Here is a 9,077-nt window from a genome sequence, read left to right as displayed (position 1 = left end):
ACTTCCCCTTGAGTTGTATTTGGTTGCCATGTGATTTATGTGGTAGATCTCTGGATGTAGGCAATGTGGGAAAAAAGAAGTGTGCAGGAGAACACCACCTCAGAGCCAGAAGAACTGATGAAATAGGTCAAGGTAAAATTCAAACCAGTTGTGATGCCCGAACAGGGCTCTTGCCTCCTCTAGCAGGACTGACGTTGTAGAGGGATGGCTCCTCGTCACACACAAACACTTACCTTTGCAGCACTCTGTATACCCTTAGCTCCCTGGCCTGTTGCTGTACTCACAGCAGGCCCTGAGCAGGACAGCAAAACAGGTCCAGACGTCTACCTACCATCTTTCCATGAGACAGCAAGGTAGAGTTTGCAAGAGCATTGCATGTGTAGAAAAGTAAGAAATGACCCTCTGACTCGTTATGTAGTTGGAGTTAGCATCTGTTTACGCTTGCCACCATTTAGAATAGGATCCTGTGAGGCTGAAGGTTTTTGACTCACTAGGAAAGGAAGAGCTGCTACCTTTCCACATTCCCATTAACTGAGCTTGGTCTGAGATCCTCTGGAGAGAACAACTGGCCCTTTAAAAGGCATGATGCAAAAGGTAGGACCTGCCTGAACACTCTGGCTAAGGACCATTGTTCTAGGGCCATTCAACCTCACTAAGAAAGACACAGGTTGCCTTCCCTTCGTCTCAGTACTTGCATTTGCTCTGACATATGGTTATGCTATAGGTTCAGTGCTGTTATTGGAGAGAACAAGTGCCCCAATGAACCTCCAGTTAAGAGTGGGAGATATCCCAACCTTAAAGATGTTAAGGGGTGGCAGAAATCCAGAATGAATCCATGCAGGCAGCTGTAGGCAGGGTCTCAAATAACCTATGATGTTTAGGAAGAGTCAGAGGCAAAGTTTCACACTCACTTTCCATGGTCAGTGTCAATATTTTCAAAGAAGCAGCTAGGAGCTTATTCGGGAGTGATAAAAGGAAGGAGAAGACACCAAGCTTTATTAATGAAAACTGATTTCAAATGATTACACCCATGTCTGCCCTGACCTTCATTACACCCAGTGTTCGTGGTTAAAATTTATCAGAGGCCTGCCTTTGGGTCACAAATTGCCAAGAACCCACCCCTGGTAAACTCAATTTCTGTCTTGAGATTCTGGGCCACGGCAGAGGAGAATTCACTGCCCCACAGTCCGGCCCAGTGTCCCAGTTCTTGCACTGGGGCTGGGTCCAGCCTGCCACCTGCAGTCCTTACATCATTTTTTTCCACAAAAAAAATTGTTTCGGCAGTATTGCAGCTGACATCAAGCAGACACACACAAATGTAAAGCACTTCCTTGAAAGACCTGGCCTTGCCTGCCTCAAAGGTAGGTGACGTATATGGGCAGCTTCATCAGGGCTGTTCTTATGCATGTGTCTGTGGACAGGCCAAACCACAAGCACCCTGCAAACACCAAAATGGATTCCTCTGTGCACTGCAGAAGTACTATCAGCCACTCCAGCAGAAAGCAATGCAAAACTTGTACCTGTGTCTCTAATCCATGCTTGCTGCATCTCTTAATTCCTTGATGCTTCCTTCTTTTCACAGCTTTTCCTGCCTGTCGGTTGGAATCCCTGACTGCCCTGCTTTGACACCCTGACTACTAATTCATTTCAATTATCACCTCCACTAATCGCATTCTCCTTGTTCTGGGAGCCTTGTTTTTAGCAGTGTTTGGCCTTGATTCGTTTTGAATGCTTTCTGTTATTTCAGCCAGAGGAGTCTGAATAGGAAAAGCACCATTAAAAAACTGCATAAGCCTATTTCATGTAAAAACAAAAGACCTGTGAGATGTTTTCTCTTGAGGGTACACAAGAAGTGAGACAGGATTGTAGAACTAAACTAAGCCTAGAGTATGTCCCATTCTTTCCAAACTGTAGGGTAAGTATATCTCCCTCACCTGGTCCTTAGTCTGCCACTCATTCACATAGTGCACAAACTAGCTTGGTTCCAGCCTTACTCTGGAGCAAAACAGCCATTCTTTCTTGAGGAAGCCTATACCCAGATGACAGGTCAGTTTGCTTGAGCATCCCAGACAAGCAGTACAGATCTCTAGTGAGCTCAGGTGGATACCAAGACTACCCCAGCCAGCAATACATCTGGAAATGCCCTTAAGGTAAGTAACACATGTTCTGTGGTCATGGCATGAAAATGCCATGAAAGGGCTACAACACAACCCTCTCATTATTTCAAGTGAAAAAGGCAGGGGGGGAAGCAAAGGAAAAGGCAAAGACACAGAAAGAGGGAGAACAAGGGAGAACAAAGGAGAATGAGAGGAAGGAAGGGAGGAAGGGAGGAAGGGAGGAAGGGAGGAAGGAAGGAAGGAAGGAAGGAAGGAAGGAAGGAAGGAAGGAAGGAAGGAAGGAAGGAAGGAAGGAAGGAAGGAAGGAAGGAAGGAAGGAAGGAAGGAAGGAAGGAAGGAAGGAAGGAAGGAAGGAAGGAGAGCAAGAAAGCAGGAAAGCTAGTAAGCAAGCAAGAAAGAAAACATAAGCAAGCAAGATGACATAAAAATTAATTATGCCCCAGGGTCAAGGAAACATCAAATGGATCCTAGGGGAGGTGAGATTTAAATACTACACAGTGTGGTCAGAGCTACACAATAGCCAGTGGCTCGGAGCACATGGGTTCTCCCACTGGTGTTGTGGGAGAAGACCAGCATAGATACAGCCTAGGTCAAATACACACTAAGCAAGGAGAATTTGACATGCAGCAAAAATCAACTTATGCTGAAAGATACCCACATTGAGGGGACTGGCTCATGTTGGGCACTGATTCTGGCATCTTCCTCTTTCTAGAGAAACTTGTGGCCTATACATCTGAAAAAACCACTATGATGACTGCAGCAACATCTGGGAAAAGAGCAACCCAGATGAGATCAAGGGCACATCTCATCAAGGAACGCACTCCTTTGAAAAGCAGGAGACTGGAAGAAGATCCAAAGAACATTTTCGAGGTGATATAGATTATTTCAACAAGGCAAAGAGTAGAGCTGGAAATGGCCTCTCCTTGCTCCGAGACATACTGGGCTCCAAGGTGCAAAGTTCTCTTAGCTGTGCAAGAAGAGATGTCAACAAGGGAACAAGAGGAATGGGTGTTAGGGGGTGTTGAGGGGCCTACATAGTATCAGGGTAAGTGAAGGGGACTGGGACAGGTCAGATATGTCTTGGATTGGGGTGGGATTTGCCCCTTTTTTCCCCCTCCTATCACTCCCTTTCACATCCAACACCCCATAGATAAAGCAGTGCTTCTCCTGTGCCTCCAGAGCTGTTGGGAACAAGGACAGGAAGAAGCAGGTCCCTGGAAATCAGCGCTTCTGATACAGGACTGGGGTTAGATCCAGGAATTGCTTCTGCCAATGCACATCCTTCCCAGCCCTGGTTATCTCAGGCTGGGGCTGTGCAGGCAAGAGGTGGGAGTGTGTGCAATGGGGGGCACCCAGGCTGGTCCAGCAGTTCTCACCTCATCAAGCGTGGGCAGACTAGCCAGACTGCAGCAGATCAATACTCCAGGCTGCTCCCTGTGCCTCCGGTGCTACCAACCATTTTTTTTCTCGAAGGATGCTCCCTGACTGTACACAGAGACTAAAATTGGAGCTAGAAATATCTGTTGTTCTCATGATCACAAAGGAAAATACCAAACCAACAGCATGGGTGCACTTTTCTACTATTTGTTATAGGCTTAAAATGATTGTTTAGATAAAAAGGAAATATAAATATTTCCTACTACTTTCAAGGGGATAAAGGCAATGACAAAGTGCCATATATTTCTCTGTGCTGAACATGACAGCTATATTCCCGCAACTGTCCACAGAGAGACAAAATACAGGTCTGTACAAATTCAATAGCCCCTTCAGGAGGTTTAGGCTTCCATTCAGGTTGGACTTAGGGACTGCAGTATGTCAGGAGAGAGTGAAGCACTTCTTACATGGTATTGTGGGGATTACAAGCTGCACAGACAGTATTTGCATGCAAGGTAAAACAGCACTAAAGCAAAGACAATAACAGGATTTTTCATATAACAATTGGAATAAAATAATCCGTGTCCATTGTGAGGGGCAACACTGACTGTGACAGCCAGGTCAGTAGCTCAGGATGCAAACGTGCAGGCAGTAAGTAAAGTTACTACTGCAGAGTGCCTGGAATAGCCTGTCCTCAACTGCTTTTACTAATTCAAGGAACTGGAGTCTATTTTAAAGATAGAAAGATGGTGATTATAAAAGGCCACAGGAAAAAAAATAAACCAGCTCTTATAAAGATTAGAGGAGGGTCACTTAGAGTCTGATAAACTTGAATGAAGAGCCAGAGGGATTTTTTTGTTGGACTCAGAAGTGCAGCAGTATTGAAGCTTTATGCCTTTGAGAAGAAATGGTAGAAGTCAAGCAAAAGATTTTACTTTGGTAGTTCCGAAAATATTAGTCTTGTAAAACAAAGTAGCTGTAGATTTCCTTAGTACTCTAAACAGCTCTTTTCACTTCCCTGATGCAGCCTTCCTAGACGATACCATAGCTTCCTGGTAAAGATATATATTAGATCCGTTTTTACAAAACATACTATAGCTAACATCTGATAAAGTATGAAGAGTGCTAGCAGGCAGGGGAGGCAAGCCAAGCAGTTGACGCTCAAGTTAGAATTTACACGTGTAAACTCTAGTCCCTGTAACCTCCCCTCTACAACAGGCAGGTGAAAAGTGTTGTTGAACTGTCTGAGCACCTCTTGGGAAAGGACGCACAGGCAGATATTGATCTGCATTTGTTACCGTTAAGTAACTGGGTGGTATCAGCAAGATGGGGGTTGTCACTGGCTGAGAACAAAATATCTGTAAGAATAGAAACCCATATCAGAATCGCTGGGGACTTGCAGAGGTAGAGAACCAGATAAGGCCAAGGCATAAAAAAACAGTATGATTTAGAGTCTGCAAACAACTTCTCAACTGAGGGAAGCGCAAGTGTGAATCAACCATCACAACAAAGTTGATGCCCAAAGGTCTGTACCATGGTCTTCTGCTTACTCAGGTACATAGTGGAGAAGAGATGGAGGAGGTAAACCTCTTTCATTGCTCCAGCTAGGAGGATGTCAGCGGACCTGATATTTTGCCCCAAACTGGAGAGACTGAGAGCTTTCACACTGTGAAGACAGAGGAGCCTTCAAGACACAAAGTTTCAGGAATGGACCACCTGCCCCTATTGCAGTAGGGCTGATCTCCAGAAAAGCCCGTGAGTAAGACAGGTCCAAGACTCAGTAAAAACCATTTTCAAGTTGAGTTGCTTCCGTGTTACATTGTAAACGTAGGTAGTTTGTGTTCAGTGAGGCTGGATTGGAAACTTCTTTTTTTTTCCTAAGCTTTTGCTTGACAGGATAAATTTAGGCTACAGATGCCCTTGGTGTGGCCACGTTAGAAAACAGACCCTGTATGAAGCAGCTCCATGCCCTCTCTGACAGGGACTGGAGAGCATCATGGCCCGAGGCGCATCACCTCTCTTCAGTTATGATGTGAGCTCTGAATTTGGGGCAGGCTTTTCAGACGAGCGTGGCAACCCCAGCCGTGAGGGGAGAGGTGGGGGCAGCAACAGGGAGGGGTGGCACTTTTGGAAAAGAGAAGCAGCAAAGCAAGAACTAAAAGCAGGAGGCAGATGGTACGAAGCTGTGTGAATGGGGAAGTGGGAAGATGCAAAAGGGGAATATAGCAAGTGGGGACAGTTTGCAGCCTGGCCAGGCTGAAGCAAGTTACTCTTTTCCCTGGTGGAGGCCCAGCACACACAGAAAAGGTCTCACGGCCACTCAGGATTGCCTGAGCGATAGCCCACATTGAATAAATCCTATCAGGGCCCAGGGTAATGAGAATACCTGCTGCGGCCATGCCCTGTGTGTGCAAAGAAATGATCCTCATGTACCCCCCAGGAAAGGATTCCCCCCTGCTACTCTGTCTGTGCTGAAGGACAAGCCTCCTGCTGAGCTCCCACCCTCCTGTGCAGGGCTGTGAAGTGCGAACACCTTTTCTGAAGGAGCCCCCTCACCCTTTTCCCATCTTCTCTGAGGGAGCAGAACACCCCCCTGCTCCCCTCCAAAAGAAGGGGAGAGATGGAGTCACCCAAGTTCCTTGCCGCTTTGGATCTTTGTGGGGGGAAAAATGGTATCATGCATTGCCTGCTTCCCCACATGGGTGCCGTGTAAACCCAGCACAGATGAGTCACTTGGAGGTGACCCATCCCAGGGCCCTGGAAGCCTCTCAGAACAAAACTGTCTCTCTGAGCAATTCTTTCCCATTAGCGTCTTCCTCAAACTCAGTAAAGGGAACAAGAAGCCCTAGATGGGTGCCTGCCTTCCCTCAGCCTCACTGCACATGCAGAAGGAAACTCATGTCAAGAGCACCTCTTGGTGGTGTGAGAGGACATCAGAGCAGCAACAGATCTGTATGTGATCAGTTAGAGGCTTTGGGTCTATATCCTGCAGTTTCTTTCCCTTTCCTGCAGCATGTACAACTGAGAGATTTTAATGTATCATGTGCCAGTTGTTCTCAGAGTGATTACAATATGTGTTATTTGAATGTCATATCCCATTTTTAATAATTTAAATATGATGGAAAGAAACACCCTAAAAGCCTTTATGTAGATCCCTATTGTCCCTCTACAGAGGCACTGGCAGAGGAGGGACGTTTATAGATTCACAGCACAGATCTCTGACTTGGGATGAGAACTGGCTACCCATAGCAATAGCAAGCAATTATCTTACAAAATCCCCAGAAGGGGGATGGATATATACCTTCTCGCCAGGACTTCCACAGCTCATTCTTTGCCATAGAGAAGTACAGTAACTGACATGGAGCTCACCTGGACACAGGGTCTCAACAACAGTCCCTCCTCCCTGACCAATTTTAACTTGTCTTCTTCTTCCCCACTCCCTTCCATGCTGCCAGTCCCACAAGCCCATATGCCAGACTACAAGGACAAATGCACACACTGTCATTCAGCAGGTCAGTGGTCCTCCTTCATCCCTGCCACCAGGTCCTACCGTGCCACTGGCTGGTTTTCCATCCAGTCTCCCTTAGCCTGAATCCCGTCCCTAGATCCATTATCCTCACATGACTGTTACTCTGTTCCAGGTAAGACTCAATGTATTCTCCAGCTCTCCCCAGCTCCTTTCCCCTCAGTCCCCATCCTTCTCATCCCAGGTGTTCACTTTCTGTTCTTCCCATCCTGCTTCTCCCCGGGCACAAAAGGGTTATTGGAAACCTTCAGAGGAAAGACAGGGTGAAAATGGAAATGTTCCTTTGGAGAAGCTGAGTCTAAATGCAATTTCAACAATGCCCAGAAAGGGGTGAGCTCCCTACGTACCTCTCCCAGGCGACCTGCCCAACCTAGAGCTCCCTGAATCCCTAGGGACTCCACCAGCTCCAGCTCGTTGGACCCTCACTTGTGGCTCAGATGTCTCCTACAGAGAGCTCTCAATGTTTCCAATTGCCCAGGGTTTTTCTCCATCCACCAGTAGCATTCTCTAGAGCCAAATATACCTGCCTTCTCTTCTGACTGAGTCCCTGTCTCCTGGCCTGCTGTATTCTGTACCTGCCTGCCCTTTCTAGCTCCTGCTGTGGCTCTACCTGTAACAGCCTTTGTCACTCTGCCTTCTGTCCTTCTCTGACCTGTATTCCTATGGCCTGTTCCTGCTCTCGCTTGCAGAGGAGTCAGTGGGTTTCCTTCTTCCCTCTTCCCTACCACCCACAGAGGGAACACCTAGTACCGCTGGTCGCTTTGTGCTTCTGAAATAGCCACAAGACTTGGAAATGTTCCACAGTTGAAGATTTCTGGGTTGCAGCCAGTGCCATGTGATGGATGGGAGAGCTCTCCTCCTGAGCAGGTTAGTTGCAACAGCCTCCCGTGGCTGCAGCAGCGGAAAGGTCACCAACCTTTGGAGAAACACTTTGCCTCAGAGTTCCTTCCTTTAGGAACATCCCAGCTGAAAACCCACTGTTCTTGGTCTAATTGGCCTCCTGACAAAGCCTGGAAATAACAATTACTTCTGTGGCACCACATCTCTTCTTCTATAAAACCCATCTCCTGCCCATCCACCCATTAGTTCAGGCTGGAGCACACAGATGTGCATACATATGCACTTTTCCAGGCTCAGCATTGCATGGGAGGAGAAGGAAGGAAGAGGCGGCAGACCCTCGTTTTGAGAAGGGAAAGGAAGGAATAGAGCCTCCTTTCTCTTCTTCCTTAGGGTAATTCCTTCCTTGCTGTTTAGCTCTAAAATCCTTTTACCTTCTGAGGACAATGAGAACAGGCTGAGAGAGTTGGGGTTATTTATCTTGGAGAAGAGAAGGATCCAGGGAGACCTTATTGCGGCCTTTCAATACGTAAAAAGGGCTTATAAGAAAGGTAAGCACAGACCTGTAGGGCCTGTAGTGATAGGGCAAGGGATAATGGTTTTAAACTAAAAGAGCGTAGATTCAGACTAGATATAAGGAAGCAATTTTTTATGATGAGTGTGGTGAAACACTAAAACAGGTTGCCCAGAGAGGTGGAAGATGCCCTAGCCCTGGAAACATTCAAGATCAGGTTGGACAAGGCTCTGAGCAACCTGATCTAGTTGAAGATGTCCCTACTCATTGCAGGGGGATTGGACTAGATGACCTTTAAAGGTACCTTCCAACTCAAACCAGTGGGTGGATAAGGAGAAGTTGGTTTGCAGGGGCTCCTCCCATCCACCAGTCTTGGCTCTCATAGTACTGGCAGGGGAGAGAAAACAGATCATTGCATCCCTTGATGCATTTGCTCCACTTCATGGTAAACACAAAGGTTCACACAATACTTCTTTGTACTAGTAATCCGGGCAGGTAGGGAAGAGCGGCAGGACCTTATCACCACAGGAGAGGAGGGATAGGGCAGCCATGGGGTGGCTGCTGCTTCCTAGAGGCTGCTTAACTTCCTTGTTCAGCCTCCACAGAAAACGTTGTTCCTTGTGACGTTTTGCTGTTGACATTCAGGGGCACTGGGAAGACCTGGAAAATCTTCATTGCCCCATGTCACCCCACTACTCCCACTTCAGAT

This window comes from Chroicocephalus ridibundus, chromosome 1 (assembly GCF_963924245.1).
Source record: "Chroicocephalus ridibundus chromosome 1, bChrRid1.1, whole genome shotgun sequence".
Classification (NCBI taxonomy): domain Eukaryota; kingdom Metazoa; phylum Chordata; class Aves; order Charadriiformes; family Laridae; genus Chroicocephalus; species Chroicocephalus ridibundus.
Note: the sequence above shows the minus strand (reverse complement) of the source record.